A 22,473-nucleotide genomic window follows, 5' to 3' on the forward strand; every position below is an offset into this window, starting at 1 on the left:
TACAAGGGCGCGTATACGCGCCCCTGTACGCCTCAGCTCGCCTGTGGCGGGGGGCGAAATTACCCGTAGGTATTCGTCATTGCACACTAGCGCAATTCTGCGCTCGCGTGCAATCCCGCCTCCTGCCCGCACACAGCCAATCACGTGCGGGCAAGAGCTGTCAATCTCCTCGGTCTGACTAGACCGAGGAGATTGAATTTCGCCACATTAGTGGTGGCGAAGAGGTTAGGGAAGCGGCGGTCTGGTGACCGCTGCTTGATAAATAACGGCAAGCAAGTTTTTTTGAGAACTTGCAGCCGTAGAAGTTTAATAAATCTAGCCCTTAGTCTGAACTTCAAATGAGTAGATTTTTTTTTCTGCCAGATAGCAGTAATGTTTATTTCCACTCCCCCTGTATCATGTGACACCCATTAGCCCATCACAAATGCATATATGTATATAATCTATATTCTTGCACATGCTCAGTAGGACCTGGTGAGTCAAAAACTGAAAAAATATAAAGACTGTGCACAGTTTTTTTAATAGAAATAATTTGGAAAGATGTTTAAAATGGCATGCTTTATCTGATTCATGAAAGTTTGTCATTACCAGATAGTACAAGTCTCTTACGCTCTTTGTGCAAGTGCTGTGTTTAAAATGCTGGCACGTCCTCTAGTGTTTCAAGTGGTGGAAGTGATCCTAATCGCTTCCAGTCGCTTTTATGGTATTTCATCGATGACTCGATACTCTGTGGCCCTCTCTGCACTGGTAGCGATGGTGCTGATTGTTGGTGAGAGCAATAGCAGGGAGGAGGGTGGGAGGCCCATCGCTACCTGGCATCCGGTTCCTGTATGTGCAATGTGCACGCCGGGTGTGTGCGCGCAGCAACCACTGCCACAATGCAAATGAATGGGAAGGAGGGGGGGAGGGGGAATAGAGATTGTAGGATCTGGCAGGGTTTTTTTTTTTTTGCTAGTACCCAAGGTGACACGGCAAATATGTAGCGGGGGGGGGGGGGTTAGATCAGGGAGGCTAAGACTTTCATATATATATGTCAAAGGATATTCAGGGATTCCTGACAGATATCAGTGTTACAATGTAATTATCGCTAATTTTGGAGAGAGAAAAAATGGTTTGGAAATAGCAAGTGCTAATTGTATTTATTGCCCTATAACTTACAAAAAACAAAAACAAATACCATGTAAACATTGGGTATTTCTAAACTCATGACAAAATTTAGAAACTATTTAGCATAGGAGTTTTTTTGGCAGTTGTAGATGTGTAACAGATTTTGCGGGTCAAAGTTAGAAAAAGTGTGTTTTTCCATTTGTTCGTCATATTTTTTATAGTAAATTATAAGATATGATGAAAATAATGGTATCTTTAGAAAGTCCATTCAATGGCGAGAAAAACGGAATATGTGGGGGTACAGTAAATGAGTAAGAGGAAAATTACAAGCAAGTCCAATATGTTCCAGCACCAAGGTAATCCCTATTCCAGGGTTGCAAATATGCAGGTGAGCAGGCTATTCAAGACATGCACCACAGTCCCATATATAAAGTACAGGTAGCCCTCAGTTTACGCCGGGGTTAGGTTCCAGAAGGAATGGTTGTAAATCAAAACCGTTGTAAATTGAAACCCAGTTTATAATGCAAGTCAATGGGAAGTGAGGGAGATAGGTTCCAGGCCCCTCTCAAAATTGTCATAAGTAACACCTAATACATTATTTTTAAAGCTTTGAAATGAAGACTTTAAATGCTAAACAGCATTATAAACCTAATAAAATAATCACACAACACAGACTTCACTTGCATTTTTCGGCAAACAGTTCTTTCTATGCATTTCAATCTGGACTGATTTATAGATAGGAAGATCTTGTTCCTTTGAAATCTGCTTGATAGCTCAGGTCTGGTTAAACTGATTCATTTCAGCTTGCTTGGCTTTGCTGCAACACAAGCGGACAGCTCCACCTACTGGCTATTTTAATAAATGCACTGCTTCTCAATACTTTTCAATAGCAGTCACATGACTGGAAAAAAGGTTGTTATTCTGAAACGGTGTAAATTGTACCGTTGTAAAACGAGGGCCACCTGTAGTTCCAAAAATAGGATAGCAGCACCACCAATTAGTAGTAAAAAATATTCATTTATTTAAGCCAACATAAAAAAAGACAATGTTTCAGATTCACAACCTTACATCTAAAAACACAAACACTGCAGAAATGCAAAAAAAAGCCTTAGTACCAGACGATCAACAAATGGAAAAGTGGTCTGGTCACGAAGGGGATAAAGGGATACTAAACCCATTTTTCTTTTAATTTCATGGCTAGTATAGAGCATGCAATTTTAAGCAACTTTCAAATTTACTCTTAATAACAATGTTTCTTTCTTGTCAGGAATGAAAGCATAGTAGCCAGCCCATTTTAGGTTCAGCACCTGGGTAGAGCTTGCTGACTGGTGGCTAAATGTATCCATGAATCACAAAGCACTTTCGGACGGCTCATAAGCTTACATTCCTGCTTTTTCAAATGAAGATAACAAGCGAACAAAGAAAATTTGTTAGGAGTAAATTAGAAAGTTGCTTAAAATTGCATGCTCTATCCAAATCACAAAATAAATGGGTTTAGAATCCCTTTGAAGTTTTAGAATATTGTGTATTCTATCCTAAACAACAAGTCAAACATATCAATGTTTCAATATTAGCTTTTACAGTGTATGGAAAATATGTATTCATGCCTCATTGACCTTCATTCAATAACCGATTCGGCTTAAAAAGCATCGGATCAATAATAACTAATTTTGCATCATTTCTGAACAATGCAATCACCAGTTACCCTAGCAGGTTCATTGTTTAAAAGGTGCGTGGCTCATAGTTAAAACTCTCTCTGAAACAGCAAAAACATACACCTCACTATAAGCATTTTACCAATACAAAAACTGAAATGCATTCCTGTTCAATTGAATGTTGAGATATATATATATATTTATTTGTGTCGTGCATACACACAGGTTCAGCTGAAAAACTACGGATCATACAAGGCCCTAAATACACAGAATCATTAATTTCAATATAATCGATAACAGAAACACAACCGTACACAGTCAGTGTTCCTTAGTAAATGATTATTAAAATCCAAATACAATAAAGAGCGTTAATTTGATGTTTTATTTGTAGTTAATATCATACGAACCAGTTGCGCCTTGCGTCCCGCGTTTCCCTCTGGCAGACCGGAAGGCGTCGACGCGCTCACTTCCGGTACGTTGAAAATATCTTTCCCACCCCTTTTCGCACAATCTTAAAGAAGATAAATGTAGACGGAAGTAAAGTGAAGTTCCGTCAGTATTTACTTCCCTTTATTTCACGCTTGGTGATCTGCGCTCTGGCTTTTGTTCTGCAAGGCTAAGTTTTTTTTTTGGATAGATTTTGTTATGCGGGACTTTTGGTTAGTGGTTCTCTTTTTGAATTTAAATTATTTTTTAACGACACCAAATATATTAAGCTCTTCTCAAGAATCAATATGTATCCCTTACAATGATGTTTGTAATTATTATCTAAAATGTTTATTTTTTGTTTTGTCCACCAGCAAAAGGATATAGGCAATACATCAGCAAACAACTTGAAATCTTGTGTTTATGTATAGTTCGTTTTTGCTGTGTTTTCCCCTTTTGTTTTGAAGCGGTGCTGCTCAATTATAAGAAGTGTGTTGACTGTTATCCTGTTATGATTCAGTCTAGTAAATCAGAGCAAAAAATACTAGAAGTGCAATTTTACTAAATCTAATAAAATTTGATAACTTGAGTTGCTTACGCGCATTTTTTTTGCTCTGATTTACTAGACTGAATCATAACAGGATAACAGTCAATAAATACACTTCTTATAAGTAGATAGATATAGATCTCTCTCTCTCTCAAGATAGAAAAGATAAGGATTGTCTAGGCAGCACTTTCCCATTTAGGTACAATATATCTAAGAAGAGATATTACACCAGAGGAGTACCAAAATCACAGCAAAAGCAAGGAATCAAAGTGCACATTAATAATACAAAAAAGTAATAGCTTTATTCACTACCTTAGTCTAAAACACATAAACATACCCTATTTCCCCTAACTATTAAAATTACACAAACCTATGGACATAGGAGAGAGAAAAGAAATTGATTTGGGACATCTGTCCAGTGCATACATGTGTCAAAATATAAAATCTATCCTCGGTAAAATACCCCTGTTGAAAAACAGACTTGAATCAAGAATAAGTTAATAAATATATATGTCTAAAAGACTGATGTCACGGCATAGAACAGTCCAGCAGTAGCCAGCAATAAGTGCACTTGTATAGCACTTCTAATGCCCCTAATTAGTAAAGTTACAGACTATATATATTAGACCAATGGGTTAAAATTAAAACATAACTTTTAGTACTACAAAAGTTTAAAAAAATTACTGTGCGAGTGTGTGCTATTTAAAAACACATAGAAACTCGAATACAGGATTATTGTAATTTATATAAATCCTTGTTATATAAGGGCATGCGTAATAAATATCCACATGTATAGTGTGGATAATGTGGGTATTTGTTGCTAGTAATGAGGTTGAAAATAAGTGGATTGTACTCTTGCCCTTTTAGTTTGTGATTAGATACACCAACAGATACTATCAAAGAAACACAAGTGTTAAGTATTCTGGCTACTGCCAGAGTGAAAATATGTATAGGTAAAGGTACGTTTTATAATAACACTTGTCTTGTAATGATACCTTTATGTATATATAGCAGATATTTACTGCTAATACTTGATGTACGAGTTGGCATCCATTGGTTGTAATTATTATAGAGAAAGGAAGACTTTTGTGTCTTATTTTTGGTTGCCAATTATATGCATATATAATAGGACTGAGTCAGTATTCCAAAAATGTCTTAGGTATAAAGAACTTGTGTGGTGTACTGTATCAACACTTATTAATAGCTTTGGACTTGCAATTGAGTAAATTATGAGTTCGTGAATATTAATAAAACCACATCTATATTATGTTGTTTCAACACTTCATGGTAATTTTAGACTTGTAAGTGGGTTTTAATAAGATTATCATCTAGTGCTTTCAGTTAGTGTCATTAAGCAGTATATCTGGAATTAAATAAACTTTAATACAAATATAGATATGTACTATATTTAGTGAGTACACCCATTCACATTGATATTATTGGGTCTGGAGTGTTTAGTAATACTGCTCAGGCTAGAGGCCCCAAACTTTGCAGGGTTAATAGATTAATGCTATGTATCAAGCTGTCTTTGAGGCCGCAACAAGCCTTATTATAGTCAGAATATATCCTTGTATTTAAGAAATGCTATATAAATATAAGCGGCTAATATGGTATCAATTAGCCTGTACTGAACAGTTTAGCTTTATTTCTACTGTATAGTTAGTAACATTAACTCCACACAGATGATTAAAAATCACTGTATTATTGCAAGTATCAACTCCCCATCAGTAGATGTAAACTTAAATATTAATATAAATATGTACTATATTTAGTGAGTACATTCATTCACGTTGATATTGCTGGGTCTGGAGTGATTAGAAATACTGCTCAGGCTAAAGAGTTTAGCATTATTTCTACTGTATAGTTTGTAATGTTAGCTCCACACTGGTGATTAAAAATCTCTGTATTATTACAAGTGTCAACTCCACATCAGTAACAGGAGTTCACTGTAATTGTGTATACATTAATCGTATCTTAGTGCTTATATGGGCTTTCTCTAGGTTGATGAATTTAATTTTCAAATTCTGGGAGTTTATGTCGATGTTTCAAATTATCATCTGTTGCTCTGTTGAATAACTATATTTTGAAAACCACTTTACACCCAGACAGTAAGTAACCCTGCAAAAAGCCTTATTTTGGCATAAAACAGTTTAACATCTAGAATCAATTATCCGTTTGTTTGCATGCTAGTGTCCATGAACAAAGCTTGTAAGAGTTTTTTGTTAAACACTATCAATGCAAGTTTTGCCCAAAAAGTCAATTATGCCCCAAGGTTAAAGTCTAATATGGTTAACTAAATAGAGTTGCTATGCCATTAAAATTACAAACAGGGTATTTTTACCCCTCCCTGACATGTTTCGTCGATATAATCTCGAAAAAGACGAGATTACAAAACAAGTGTTATTATAAAACGTACCTATACATATATTCACTCTGGCAGTAGCCAGAATACTTAACACTTGTGTTTATTTGTGATTAGATACACCAACAGATACTATCAAACTAAAAGGGCAAGAGTACAATCCACTTATTTTCCACCTCATTACAAGCAACAAATACCCACATTATCCACACTATACATGTGGATGTTTATTACGCATGCCCTTATATAACAAGGATTTATATAAATTACAATAATCCTGTATTCGAGTTTCTATGTGTTTTTAAATTGCACATACTCGCACAGTAATTTTTTTAAACTTTTGTAGTAATAAGAGTTGTGTTTTAATTTTAACCCATTGGTCTAATGTATATAGTCTGTAACTTTACTAATTAGGGGCATTAGAAGTGCTATACAAGTGCACCTTTTTAGTCTCAATCCCTCTAGTGATTTAGGCTATACCTACAAATTGACTTTGTGCACCAGCACTCTAGCTCACAAGGTATATATAGTAATTAAACCAGACAGAGCACCCCATTCCCAGTATTGGTGTAGTGCCATTGCCATTTTTTCTTTTTTGAACGTATCCAGCAATAAGTATGCATACATATATCACATGAAACAATAACATAGCTGTTGAAGTTAGATGTAAGCTGCAAGTTAGTAACGCTGTTAGATAAGCAGTTCATGCATTAATTCACAGCAATTAGTATGCAAACATATATCACATGAGGCAGTAACGTAGCTGTTGAAGTTAGCTGTAAGCTGCAGGTTAGTGACGCTGTTAAATAAGCAGTTCATGCAGATATAGTCGCTTTATATATTTAAGCAGTTCATGCATTAGTTCACAGTCATATATATCAAATCTAATTAGAGCTGCAACAACTAATCGTCATAATCGATAATAATCGATTATGAAAATAGTTGTCAACGAATCTCATAATCGATTAGTTGGTTTGCAATCAGTTGGTCTGTGCACAACACCAGCTGCTTCACTCCAATGAGCTCCTGCACATGGTATTGTGTTTTATGGTTATGTCCTTAGCCTAAAGGACATCTACAGACGTCTACTTTTCACTTTTTCAGGACAGTATAAGTTTACAACTACCCCTGGCTTATGTACAACCCAGATATAATAGGAGTCATCATTTGGATTGTTTATATTAAATCTGGTGATTTGGAACTATGCTTTGCTTGATATAGTGCTGAGCTTGTTATTTACACCTAGCCCTAGATTGATGGGAGTTATTTAAATTGATGTGCACTATTATCTGTTTGCACAATTATTAGCGTATTGCTTGCTATTGCTGATTATATGTACTGTATAAATAAATGTGTAAGGCTTTGTCCTGTTATTGATATACAGTCCTTAGCGCTTTTGATTTTGTTTTTTATTGTTTTTTTATATTTTTAATAAATTGTGATAATATGTACCAGATTCAACCGTTATAAGTATATATTCGTTATTTTTAGAGCGGACTAGATATTTCCCCTAACCTTATAGCTGGTTATTTACCACTGCATATAGATATTCAAGATATTTTTATGTTAGAATGAAGTCAAAGGTTACTTTATTGAGAGGCCCCTTGCCAAGGTAGAAAACACTTAGCATTGGTGAAGAGCTAACACAGATAAATATCCCACTGGTGAAATTGGCAAAACCCTACTTATACACCTCAACAGCCTTTTCTCTGCTGCAGGAAATATAGCTGCAAACAGAGAACCAGCCTTAGCCAGAAGCATGTGGACATGTTGAGATTTTTGCATTTCAATGCAAAGTTTCTGAAAGAGTGAATAACAGAATGTTATTAACATTGATAGTCTATTTCTTTCTAGTTCTACCTCTTTTCAAACAGTTTGTGGTTTTGTTTTGTTTAATTATAAAACTGTGCTCTGCTGCTTAAAAATTGAAGAAACAGTTGTGTTAATGTAACATTTTAGTCTGAAGTTTTTATTTGTAGCACTCATTATGTGCATTTTATTTAAAACATAGAAAACTATTATTGATTCTCTTTTTATCCGATTAGTCGATTAATCGAAAAAATAATCGGCCAATTAATCGATTATGAAAATAATCGTTAGTTGCAGCCCTAAATCTAATCTTTATGCATCTTGAAATACGGGCTGTCCTTGCCTTCTCTCTAGGCTCGTTTGCAACACAGAAGATCCTTTACTTACTCGGGTAAGCCACCCCGAGTCATGTTCAAGCTGCATAAAGATTAGATCCGTATGATGGACATCACATAGGCACGCTGATATCAGTGACTATATATGCATGAACTGCTTATTTAACAGCATCACTAACCTGCAGCTTACAGCTAACTTCACCATCTACGTTACTGCCTCATGTGATATATGTTCGCATACCAATTGCTGTGAATTAATACATGAACTGCTTATCTAACAGCGTTACTAACTTACAGCTTACATCTAACTTCAACAGCTACGTTATTGTTTCATGTGATATATGTATGCATACTTATTGCTGGATACTGCTGGACTGTTCTATGCGGTGACATCAGTCTTATAGACATATATATTTGTTAACTTATTCTTGATTCAAGTCTGATTTTCAACAGGGGAATTTTACTGAGGATAGATTTTATATTTTGACATATGTATGCACTGGACAGATGTCCCAAATCAATATATTTTCTCTCTCCTATGGCCATAGGTTTGTGTAATTTTAATAGAGTTAGGGGAAATAGGGTATGTTTATGTGTTTTAGACTAAGGTAGTGAATAAATCATTACTTTTTTGTATTATTAATGTGCACTTTGATTCATTGCTTTGGCTGTGATTTTGGTTCTCCTCTGGTGTAATATCTCTTCTTAGATATATTGTAACTAAATAGGAAAGTGCTGGCTAGAGAATCCTTATCTTTTCTTAGTCTAATTTTTTCTATCTTCCAAGATTATTAAATCTCCCAGATTCCCCCTTAGCACCCTTAGACACAGACAACATTAGTGGTCTCAGGTTTTCCCATTACTATATTATATCAAGTGGTTCTTTGAGCTGGTTTGACTGAATCCTTGAGATAATGTGTATACATACATACATACATATATACATACACACACACATACACACACGCACTGGAACAACTATCGATAATGAAAATAGTTGTAAACTATTTTCATTATCGACTAGTTGATCTGTCGATTAGTCGGGCTACTTGGAGCATGCAGCAACGCTAGCGAAGGCGTGCCCATTGCAGAGCAGGGAAGAGATCAGAGAAGATGTGTGGGAAGAGAGAAGTGAATGAAGCCAGAAGTGCAATAGTTACCCACCTTGCAGCAAAGAACTATCAGACTTCGGCACACTGGCAAATTTAAGTTGGGGCGATAAAGGAATGAGGCTATTGGGAGATACCATACATAGAAGAAAACTGCACGCAGGAAACTAACTTAGAGTGACAGATATCATACTTCCCGGTATACCCGAGCAGCCTTTGGGGCATTGTGGGACAAAAAACATAATTTATGTAAGAACTTACCTGATAAATTCATTTCTTTCATATTAGCAAGAGTCCATGAGCTAGTGACGTATGGGATATACATTCCTACCAGGAGGGGCAAAGTTTCCCAAACCTCAAAATGCCTACAAATAAACCCCTCACCAAACCCACAAATCAGTTTAACTAATAGCCAAGAAGTGGGGTGATAAGAAAAAAGTGTGAAAGCATAAAAAAAATAAGGAATTGGAATAATTGTGATTTATAAAAAAAAATCATAACCACCACAAAAAGGGTGGGCCTCATGGACTCTTGCTAATATGAAAGAAATGAATTTATCAGGTAAGTTCTTACATAAATTATGTTTTCTTTCATGTAATTAGCAAGAGTCCATGAGCTAGTGACGTATGGGATAATGACTACCCAAGATGTGGATCTTTCCACGCAAGAGTCACTAGAGAGGGAGGGATAAAATAAAGACAGCCAATTCCGCTGAAAAATAATCCACACCCAAAATAAAGTTTACATTTTATAATGAAAAAAACTGAAAATATAAGCAGAAGATTCAAACTGAAACAGCTGCCTGAAGTACTTTTCTACCAAAAACAGCTTCAGAAGAAGAAAACACATCAAAATGGTAGAATTTAGTAAAAGTATGCAAAGAAGACCAAGTTGCTGCTTTGCAAATCTGATCAACCGAAGCTTCATTCCTAAACGCCCAGGAAGTAGAAACTGACCTAGTAGAATGAGCTGTAATCCTTTGAGGCGGAGTTTTACCCGACTCGACATAAGCATGATGAATTAAAGATTTCAACCAAGATGCCAAAGAAATGGCAGAGGCCTTCTGACCTTTCCTAGAACCGGAAAAGATAACAAATAGACTAGAAGTCTTTCGGAAATTCTTAGTAGCTTCAACATAATATTTCAAAGCTCTAACTACATCCAAATAATGCAATGATTTCTCCTTAGAATTCTTAGGATTAGGACATAATGAAGAAACCACAATTTCTCTACTAATGTTGTTGGAATTCACAATCTTAGGTAAAAATTCAAAAGAAGTTCGCAACACCGCCTTATCCTGATGAAAAATCAGAAAAGGAGACTCACAAGAAAGAGCAGATAATTCAGAAACTCTTCTGGCAGAAGAGATGGCCAAAAGGAACAAAACTTTCCAAGAAAGTAATTTAATGTCCAACGAATGCATAGGTTCAAACGGAGGAGCTTGAAGAGCCCCCAGAACCAAATTCAAACTCCAAGGAGGAGAAATTGACTTAATGACAGGTCTATACGAACCAAAGCTTGTACAAAACAATGAATATCAGGAAGATTAGCAATCTTTCTGTGAAAAAGAACAGAAAGAGCAGAGATTTGTCCTTTCAAAGAACTTGCGGATAAACCTTTATCTAAACCATCCTGAAGAAACTGTAAAATTCTCGGAATTCTAAAAGAATGCCAAGAAAAATGATGAGAAAGACACCAAGAAATATAAGTCTTCCAGACTCTATAATATATCTCTCTAGATACAGATTTACGAGCCTGTAACATAGTATTAATCACAGAGTCAGAGAAACCTCTTTGACCAAGAATCAAGCGCTCAATCTCCATACCTTTAAATTTAAGGATTTGAGATCCTGATGGAAAAAAGGACCTTGCGACAGAAGGTCTGGTCTTAGCGGAAGAGTCCACGGATGGCAAGAGGCCATCCGGACAAGATCCGCATACCAAAACCTGTGAGGCCATGCCGGAGCTACCAGCAGAACAAACGAGCATTCCTTCAGAATCTTGGAGATTACTCTTGGAAGAAGAACTAGAGGCGGAAAGATATAGGCAGGATGATACTTCCAAGGAAGTGATAATGCATCCACTGCTTCCGCCTGAGGATCCCGAGATCTGGACAGATACCTGGGAAGTTTCTTGTTTAGATGAGACGCCATCAGATCTATTTCTGGAAGCTCCCACATTTGAACAATCTGAAGAAATACCTCTGGGTGAAGAGACCATTCGCCCGGATGCAACGTTTGGCGACTGAGATAATCAGCTTCCCAATTGTCTATACCTGGGATATGAACCGCAGATATTAGACAGGAGCTGGATTCCGCCCAAACCAGAATTCGAGATACTTCTTTCATAGCCAGAGGACTGTGAGTCCCTCCTTGATGATTGATGTATGCCACAGTTGTGACATTGTCTGTCTGAAAACAAATGAACGATTCTCTCTTCAGAAGAGGCCAAGACTGAAGAGCTCTGAAAATTGCACGGAGTTCCAAAATATTGATCGGTAATCTCACCTCCTGAGATTCCCAAACTCCTTGTGCCGTCAGAGATCCCCACACAGCTCCCCAACCTGTAAGACTTGCATCTGTTGAAATTACAGTCCAGGTCGGAAGAACAAAAGAAGCCCCCTGAATTAAATGATGGTGATCTGTCCACCACGTTAGAGAGTGTCGTACAATCGGTTTTAAAGATATTAATTGAGATATCTTTGTGTAATCCCTGCACCATTGATTCAGCATACAGAGCTGAAGAGGTCGCATGTGAAAACGAGCAAAGGGGATCGCGTCCGATGCAGCAGTCATAAGACCTAGAATTTCCATGCGTAAGGCTACCGAAGGGAATGATTGAGACTGAAGGTTTCGACAAGCTGAAATCAATTTTAGACGTCTCTTGTCTGTCAAAGACAGAGTCATGGACACTGAATCTATCTGGAAACCCAAAAAGGTTACCCTTGTCTGAGGAGTCAATGAACTTTTTAGTGAATTGATCCTCCAACCATGATCTTGAAGAAACAACACAAGTCGATTTGTATGAGATTCTGCTAAATGTAAAGACTGAGCAAGTACCAAGATATCGTCCAAATAAGGAAATACCACAATACCCTGTTCTCTGATTACAGACAGAAGGGCACCGAGAACCTTTGTAAAAATTCTTGGAGCTGTAGCTAGGCCAAACGGCAGAGCCACAAACTGGTAATGCTTGTCCAGAAAAGAGAATCTCAGGAACTGATAATGATCTGGATGAATCGGAATATGCAGATATGCATCCTGTAAATCTATTGTGGACATATAATGCCCTTGTTGAACAAAAGGCAAGATAGTCCTTACAGTTACCATTTTGAACGTTGGTATCCTTACATAACGATTCAATATTTTTAGATCCAGAACTGGTCTGAAGGAATTGACCTTCTTTGGTACAATGAAGAGATAGAATAAAACCCCAGCCCCTGTTCCAGAACTGGAACTGGCATAATTACTCCAGCCAACTCTAGATCTGAAACACATTTCAGAAATGCTTGAGCTTTCACTGGATTTACTGGGACACGGGAAAGAAAAAATCTCTTTGCAGGAGGTTTTATCTTGAAACCAATTCTGTACCCTTCTGAAACAATGTTCTGAATCCAAAGATTGTGAACAGAATTGATCCAAATTTCTTTGAAAAAACGTAACCTGCCCCCTACCAGCTGAGCTGGAATGAGGGCCGCACCTTCATGTGGACTTAGAAGCTGGCTTTGCTTTTCTAGAAGGCTTGGATTTATTCCAGACTGGAGATGGTTTCCAAACTGAAACTGCTCCTGAGGATGAAGGATCAGGCTTTTGTTCTTTGTTGAAACGAAAGGAACGAAAACGATTATTAGCCCTGTTTTTACCCTTAGATTTTTTATCCTGTGGTAAAAAAGTTCCTTTCCCACCAGTAACAGTTGAGATAATAGAATCCAACTGAGAACCAAATAATTTGTTACCCTGGAAAGAAATGGAAAGTAGAGTCGATTTAGAAGACATATCAGCATTCCAAGTTTTAAGCCATAAAGCTCTTCTAGCTAAAATAGCTAGAGACATAAACCTGACATCAACTCTGATAATATCAAAAATGGCATCACAGATAAAATTATTAGCATGTTGAAGAAGAAGAATAATATTATGAGAATCATGATCTGTTACTTGTTGCGCTAAAGTTTCCAACCAAAAAGTTGAAGCTGCAGCAACATCAGCCAATGATATAGCAGGTCTAAGAAGATTACCTGAACACAGATAAGCTTTTCTTAGAAAGGATTCAATTTTCCTATCTAAAGGATCCTTAAAGGAAGTACCATCTGACGTAGGAATAGTAGTACGTTTAGCAAGGGTAGAAATAGCCCCATCAACTTTAGGGATTTTGTCCCAAAATTCTAATCTGTCAGACGGCACAGGATATAATTGCTTAAAACGTTTAGAAGGAGTAAATGAATTACCCAAATTATTCCATTCTCTGGAAATTACTTCAGAAATAGCACCAGGAACAGGAAAAACTTCTGGAATAACCACAGGAGATTTAAAGACCTTATCTAAACGTTTAGATTTAGTATCAAGAGGACCAGAATCCTCAATTTCTAAAGCAATTAGTACTTCTTTAAGTAAAGAACGAATAAATTCCATTTTAAATAAATATGAAGATTTATCAGCATCAACCTCTGAGACAGAATCCTCTGAACCAGAAGAGTCATTAGAATCAGAATGATGATGTTCATTTAAAAATTCATCTGTATAAAGAGAAGTTTTAAAAGATTTTTTATGTTTACTAGAAGGAGGAATAACAGACATAGCCTTCTTGATGGATTCAGAAACAAAATCTCTTATGTTATCAGGAACATTCTGAACATTAGATGTTGATGGAACTGCAACAGGTAATGGTACATTACTAAAGGAAATATTATCTGCATTAACAAGTTTGTCATGACAATTAATACAAACAACAGCAGGAGGAACAGCTACCAAAAGTTTACAGCAGATACACTTAGCTTTGGTAGTTCCAGCACCAGACAGCGATTTTCCTTTAGTATCTTCTGACTCAGATGCAACGTGAGACATCTTGCAATATGTAAGAGAAAAAACAACATATAAAGCAAAATTGATCAAATTCCTTAAATGACAGTTTCAGGAATGGGAAAAAATGCCAAGGAACAAGCTTCTAGCAACCAGAAGCAAAGAAAAATGACACTTAAATAATGTGGAGACAATAATGACGCCCATCGAAGTGCTGTTTGAAGACAACAATCAAATATGCAGTAGTACTGCAAAGCAGCAGTGCATTGATTGTTGTCTATTTTTGCAAGCTCGTTTCCTAGCTTTTCACAGTCTGCAAAGCAGTTTTTCTCTGAATGTAAGCTGTTCACATGAGCAATGCACCTTTTTTATTACTACATTTCTATGTTAGACTAAGAGAAAAGGGAACAAATTAATTCAAGAGACATTTTTCACTAAAAAAAATCTCATCGTAGAAAGTGAAAAAAGTTCTGTCTCTGGGGTATCCACCAATCAGCAAAGACAACCCAGGTTGTTCACCAAAAATGGGCCGGCATCTAAACTTACATTCTTGCATTTTAAATAAAGATACCAAGAGAATAAAGAAAATTTGATAATAGGAGTAAATTAGAAAGTTACTTAAAATGTCATGCTCTAGCTGAATCACGAAAGAAAAAATGTGGGTTCAGTGTCCGTTTAAGGTGCAGTTTTAGCACACCTTTCTTCCATTACAAATCACAATTTAACAAGCAGACTGGAAATACAAGAATATGATACATAACTTATTAAAATACAATTTGTTAAACACACACATACCACTGTTAAAACATATTCACAGCTGCTAGACTCTTATCAACCAAAACCACCTCTAACATGTATCTTGACTACAGTGGAGAGAAATACTGTATATAATAAATCCAGGAGAGCCTTATACTTGCTTATTGGTTTGATATATGTGCAAAAACCACCTGTTGTAAATAAAATGTCAGCCTTTTGTCTCAACAATTAAAGTGAATGTAAATTTTGATGCTCAAGTGCCCGGTTTTTAAAAATAAAATTAAAAACAGGGGCACTTTAATTCATCAAAATTTACATTTCACTCGTGTTGTGAAAAAAAAAAAACCTAACCTTAAAAACTTAACAGCAGCTCCAGTCGTCGCAAGCCATTTCTGATGTCAGAAATGATGTATAGGCCATCCTCCAATCATGGCTTTCCCCCCGGGGGAATCAGTGTCTGATTCAACGCCGTGATTGGAGGAAGCCCGATTCCTCATTTTAGACACAGGAAGAGGCTGTGCGACGGGTGGAGGAAGCTGGAGCTGCTGTCAAGATTAAAAAGGTAAGGTTTTTTCCCCCAACAGGAGTGAAATGTGAATTTCAATGAATTAAAGTGCCCCTGTTTTTAATCAAATTTTTAAAAAACGGGCACTTTAGCATCAAAATTTACATTCACTTGTATCAGCTTTTACATTCTTAGGCAGTTGCTATTTAAATTATTAGCTGCTGACAGACAAAGGCAGCTTTAAAAGTGAAGGTAAACTTTGGTGAATGAAAGCCGTTTTTAAAAAAAATACTATTAAAAACAGGGGCACTTTCATTCATCAAAGTTTACAAAGCAGCCGTTTTGATTAAAAACTTACCTTTTTTTCTTTTCACAGCCAGAGCAGCTTCCCCCTCCTGGAAATCCTCTCTTCACACATCAGCAATGGCTAATCCTGCTTCCTCCAATCTCAGCATGGCCTCAAGCAATGACTACCCTGAGGGGAAAGCCGTGATTGGAGGAAGCCGAATTAGTCATTGCAGACGTGTGAAGAGAGGATTTCCAGGAGGGGGAAGTTGCTCTTGCTGTGAAAAGAAAAAAAGGTAAGTTTATAATCAAAACGGCTGCTTTGTAAACTTTGATGAATGAAAGTGCCCCCGTCCCTCCAGACACAGGCTATAATAGAACAATTTGATGCCTAAACCTCTACAGAAAAAGGTATTGAGAGATACTATATGAAATGGGCATCATTCGTGGAGGTATATGAAATGCTATATTGCTTACTTAGCTCTCTACAGTATTTTCTAAAAGTTAGTATCTTTTCTTCCTAGATGATAGAAGAGCAGTAGTATAATATAATGAGAACAGACCCTTTTTGCTCTTGTCCGTCTCTTTTCCCTTCACTCCCCCATGCCTTTTTCTTCTTTTATTATCCAATTTAGAAGGGTATCGTGGGTAAATATACCCATTTTTTATGTTTAGGTCAAGCTATATTATTTAGGGAAAAACTTAGATATACGCCCAGAGACAGAACTTTTATTCACTTTCTGCGATGAGATTTTTTTTTAGTTAAAATTTTTCTGCATGTCATTTTTAAATAAAATAAAATTGTAAATTTGTCAGTTACACTAAAGCACCAGATCAATTGCAACATGTTGGTTAACTGGAGAATAAAACAATATTTAAAGTTGTATAATCTAGTGCAGTAGTTAAAATTTGCATTGCAAAATTAGCTGCAGAAAAAAAAGTAATTGTAAAATGTCTCTTGAATTAATTTGTTTCCTTTTCTCTTAGTCTAACATAGAAATGTAGTAATAAAAAAATTGCATTGCTCATACAAACATCTTACATTCAGAGAAAAACAGCTTTGCAGACTGTGAAAAGCTAGGGAACGAGCTTGCAAAAATCTCAGAGCCAGAGAACAATCAATGCACTACTGCATATTTGACTGTTGTCTTCAAATAGCACTTTGCTCTGGGTGCACTGTGTTAAGGAAAACCTATACAATGCAGCCAGAGAACAGCTCTGTTTAAAAAGAACAGCCTAATGTGGAGCAGCACTGAAAAGTTAAAGTGCCAACAGTTCCTGTTCTTTCTGCAGACATGCTGCATTTTCTGCGATGACATCTCAGATCTCTCTATGTTCTGCCTTGGGGGATATACGTTTCATTAAACAAAGGTTTCAATCTCATAAATATTTATATTTAAATTGGACATTGCTGTTTTCATCTTGAACTTAATATTGTATAAACTAGGGTTGAACCAATACCATTTTTTAATGACCGAGTACAAGTACCAATACTTGTTATCAAATACTCGCCGATACCAATTACCGATACTTTTTTTTTTTAATGTCATGTGACAGTTTACCAGATTCCTTCTATATAATTATAAAGGACTGTAATTCAAAAGACATTATGAAATGTGTCACAAAGTTTACTGAACATGTTTATAAATAAAAAATATTACAATAAAATATTAAATTTAAAGGGGTGATGCAATTGGGTTGTAGGGCTGTTATATAACATCAATCTGACATTTGTATGGAGGTTTGACTCTAAGTTGAACAGTCTTTCACTTTCCACACTACTGCATGGGGCAGAAATATATTTTTGGGCCATTTTAGCCAGAGCTGGAAATCTGTTTATTAACTGCCCAGTAATCCAGGGGTTTGTCTGAACGAGGTACAGTGATCTCTCCAACAATAATACAAATAACAGCAATTTGTATTGGCAGAACAGTAGTAAACAATTTTTTTAGTTTAGTCTCCACTCCAGTTTAAAATGAAATGGTAACATGCAGTTTGAAAAAAATGCCACAAGATAGCATATGGGTAGGAAGTGGAGGTATCGGTTTAAGTATCGGTGCATTTGCACAAGTACTCATGCAAATACTTGGTATCGGTACCGATACTAGTATTGGTTTTGGTGCAACCCTAGTATAAACCTTTGCAATGTCTCTAAGCGATGTGATTCTTTTTGTACTTTGACCTTGATTTTGATCTCCTCTTTTCCTTTATTATTGTGTAAACCTTAATAAAAATTTATTAAACAAAAAAAAAAAAAAAAAAACACGAAAGTTCACCTGTTTTTAATAGTATTTTTTTTTTTTAAAAAAGGCTTTTCTTTCACCAAAGTTTACCTTCACTTTAAACATTATAGGTGCAGACCCGGATGATTGCAGTGCACCTCCTACCTGCTAACAGCCACGGAACCAGTGTGTCCTCTGAGCCACAGCAAGGCCCTTATGCTGCTCAAAACTCTGCACCGGGTGGTTGTCAAGCGCCTCAAAATTTCCCTGCTGTGTGAGAACAGGAGTCAGACACATCCTGCCACTTCTGTTTTCGGTGCGCTGAGGGCTCAAAAGATATAACAGCCCCCTGTGATGTGCAGCCTCACTTAAAGGGACAGTCTACCATAGAATTGTTATTGTTTTAAAAGATACATAATCCCTTTATTACCCATTCCCCAGTTTTGCACAACCAACACTGTTATATTAATACACTTTTTACCTCTGATTACCTTGTATCTAAGTAGCTTCTTCCAGCCCCCTGATCACATGACTGTGACTGTTTATTATCTATTGTCTTGAAGTTAGCATTGTGTTGTGCTAGATCTTAAATAACTCCCTGTGCCTGAACACAGTGTTATCTATATAGCCCACGTGTACTTTCTGTCTCTTTGTGATGAAAAGGATTTTAAAAGGCCTGTGATAAGAGGCAGCCCTCAAGAGTTTAGAAATTAGCATATGAGTCTGCCTAGGTTTAGTTTCAACTAAGAATAGTAAGAGAAAAAAGCAAATTTGATGATAAAAGTAAATTGGAAAGTTGATTAAAATTACATGTCCTATCTGAATAATGAAAGTTTAATTTTGACTAGACTGTCCCTTTAACAAGTGTGCAGTTCCTACAAAAATCACTGCGCGGCAGAGCTGCCACGGGCATTACAGGGAACTTTTGTCCCTGCAGCTCCTGTCTACACTCAGATGGTTCTTACTCCACCTTGGCACACACTCAGCCCAGGCATCCACTGTGTCTCAGGCAGACTCGGGTCAGTGTGCTGATCTTCCTCCATCATGTGGAGCTCCCTGCTTAGGTATAGGAGGAGGCTCTATGTCAATTTACACATCCACCCCGTCTTCTCTCTAAAAGCCTGTGCGCTGTAGTGCTCAATTTATTGGGTGCAGGCTTTCAAAGAGAGGATATGGTGGGTGTGCAAACAGTTAAAGCAGCCCTGAAAATGAAGGAACATGCACGTGTCTGCAGCACTATGGTGGCAGTTTTGCCATATGTTATACAATTGCAAGAGCGCTAGACGGCAGCACTTTTTACAGGGCTATAGAAAAAGTAACTGATCTGCTGTTCGTTACTGGCAGATTGCTCCTCTTTCTGTATGTATTTCTATTAAGACCCTGGGGAAACCAGACGTGGACTCCTTGTCCAATGTGCTCAGAGGGATAGGGCTGCACCTAACCAACGAGGCTGAAACAATCGTCTGGGACCTTCTTAGGCAGGATCAGACTAATATTTCAGGAAAGTTCTCCTCTGCAAAAAGCACAATTGGGCTAAAAGAAGCTACCCCCAGACAGGGGGCCACAGAACAAGCCACTGAGCTCTTATTCGTTCCTGGCGGATTGCTTTTCTTTCTGTAAGCACTTTTTCGTGCCAAGTAGTGCTCCATACATGTGCATGTTACCCAATTAACTCTTAAACAAAGAATACCATAAGAACTAGGACATTTTGATGAAAGAAATACATTGGAAACATTTTTAAAATGGTATGCTCTGTCTGAACCACAAAAGAAAATTTTGGGTTTCATGTCCCTTTAAAGGGACACTCAAAAAAAAACCCAAAAAACCCCAAAAACTTATGAATCAGAAAGAGCATGCAGTTTTAAGATACTTTGCAAAATTTGATAATGGAAGTAAATTGGAAAGTCTTAATATTCACAATTTCTGGGTAACAAGATCATACGGTATAAGTATACTAGTCTGTGATTGGCTGATGTCTGTCACATAATACAGGGGGCAGGAAAATGAGAGAAAATAAAATTGTCAGAAAAAAAAACAAAAAAAAAAACCACACTGCTTATTTGAATTCTACTGCATTGAGTGGTCCTTTAATTTAAAGTGAAATAGCGCTGCGGAATCTGTTGGCGCTCTACAAATAACCGATAATAATAATAATGTCAATTTTGATGCCAAAGTGCCCGTTTTTTAAAAATTTGATTAAAAACAGGGGCACTAATTCATCAAAATTTACATTTCACTCCTGTTGAGAAAAAAACAAAAAAACAACAACAACAAAAAAAACAACTTAACTTTTAATCTTCACAGCAGCTCCAGCTTCCTCCACCCGTCACAAAGCTCTTCCTGGGTCTAAAATGAGGAATCCGGCTTCCTCCAATCACTGCGTTGAATCAGACACCGATTCCCCCAGGGGGGGGAGTCGTGATTGGAGGATGACCTATCCATCATTTCTGACGTCAGAAATGGCTTGCAACGACCGTAGGAAGCTAGAGCTGCTGTGAAGATTAAAAGGTAAGTTTTTTTTCTCAACAGGAGTGAAATATAAATTTTGATGAATTAAAGTGCCCTGTTTTTAGTCGAACTTTTTAAAACCGGGCACTTTAGCATCAAAATTGACATTCACTTTAACATTTGGTATAATAACAATGGTTGTTGTGTATGTCCACAAAACACCCAAACACCCTCTTAACCCCTTCCTGTACGTATTTGTTACATAGGAACAAAGTTCCAAAATAAACAAATAAGCAAAAAAATTTGCGATCGTGTGATTTCAATGATGGGATCCATTCTGGGGGGGTGCCTATGAAGCTAGGCATGCCCTCCAGTCCATGATCCCAGTTAGGAAGCCGTAGCCGCTTCAGTAAAGCAGAGCGGCTAGGAAGTTCCATGCTGTCCTAACGGTGCTAAAGCCCAGCGCGATTAGGGCGGCATGGAACGTCCTAACGGGGATATAGGGACATTAAAAAGTTGTGTGTATGTCGAACAAAATATAATGTATGGCAGCAGATCTGCATGCAAACTAAATAATTCAAGAGCCTTTAAACTCATTTTGTCTTGGGGCACACCACTTGAAAATTATCTTGAATGTTGTTTACATTATCTTTCCTCTTGTGCTGTGGCTAATAGATCTATATAAATGAGCTCCTGCACAGATCAAGCAATCATTAGGCTACATGTTAGAGGGTCAACATCCTAAATTTCACAGGATGTTTCCTTGCTACTCTAGTGCAATATATAAACTAAAATTTTCAGAAAAAAAAATGAAGATGAAATAATAAAAGTGCATTGCATTTGTTTTCAACAGAAGGTATTTGTTTTTACTATGCATCATAAGTAGTGGGTTATATGTAATAGCAACCATTGCAATATATATTATTCATCATTTTAAAAGGAATGTATCTTTGTTCATGGTCCATTACTTCCTGTCACAACACACAAAAGGGGTGGGGTCTCTATAGAAGGCCAAATGATCTTTCCTATGAAGTGTTGCTAGGAAACGCCATAAAATTGCTGCAGTCAGTTTATTGCCAATGCTCAGTAGGACTTTTGCTACACAAATCATGTAACAATAGAACTTAGGTTTTGTAATGGTGGTACCCTTATCTAGCTACAGGCAGGGTTGCACTGCAAACTTCTAAGTGCTCATTTAGTGAGAAAAAAGTAAGTTGTTTGAGGTTTTTTGTATTAAAGCAATCTGTATCTTTACAGATTTACTTTTATTTAACTTCTTTGTTTTACTAAGAAAGTACTGTTTAATATCCCTTTAAAGGGACGGAAAAGTAAACCATCAACTGTGCATGGGTTAATTACATTTTTTATATAGAGTTTTGCGTTATACTTCCATTAGCAAAAATGTTTATAGCAAAAGTTATTGCTCTTTATCTTTGGCATACACATTTTTGTGAGTACCCCATGCACCAGTAATCAAACACTATACCTTCTCAGAGAGTCTGCAGGCTGCTAAACGAATAACTATTACTAGAAGCATTTTTGCTTAAGTATATTATTAAAAGGCTTCTGTTTAAAATGGAAAATGTTGACCTTTATATGTTAAGTTTATTGTGCCTTTAAAGGGACATTCCGCTCAATATGTAAATGTACACAGATTACACCATTGAATAGAAAGATATTTGAATATACATGTACTGTCAAAAATACTTCTAGTAAAAGCTATCACTGTTTTGGTGTTAACATGTTTCTCTGCATGTGCATCAGCTAGATATTCTCAGTGCACCAGCTTTTAAATACTGCAGCTGTTCAGAGTCAGTGGTGGCTTGTAACATGTTAGTAATTAAAGGACCAGTAAATACAGTAGATTTGCACAATCAACAAATGCATGATAA

At 36.8% G+C, this 22,473-nt stretch overlaps 1 protein-coding gene and 1 long non-coding RNA gene across 2 annotated transcripts in view; one reads left to right on the forward strand and one right to left on the reverse strand.

The window, feature by feature from the left end:
- The window catches only part of LOC128660606 (mediator of RNA polymerase II transcription subunit 12), a 133,775-nt gene that overhangs the window by 109,960 nt on the left and 1,342 nt on the right, over nucleotides 1-22,473 (reverse strand). The window lies entirely within an intron of this gene.
- LOC128660607 (uncharacterized) lies at nucleotides 3,293-21,436 on the forward strand. The gene is made up of 2 exons (XR_008402559.1): nucleotides 3,293-3,421; nucleotides 18,265-21,436. It is a non-coding gene; the product is annotated as an uncharacterized LOC128660607 (long non-coding RNA).

Source organism: Bombina bombina, chromosome 5 (assembly GCF_027579735.1).
Source record: "Bombina bombina isolate aBomBom1 chromosome 5, aBomBom1.pri, whole genome shotgun sequence".
Classification (NCBI taxonomy): domain Eukaryota; kingdom Metazoa; phylum Chordata; class Amphibia; order Anura; family Bombinatoridae; genus Bombina; species Bombina bombina.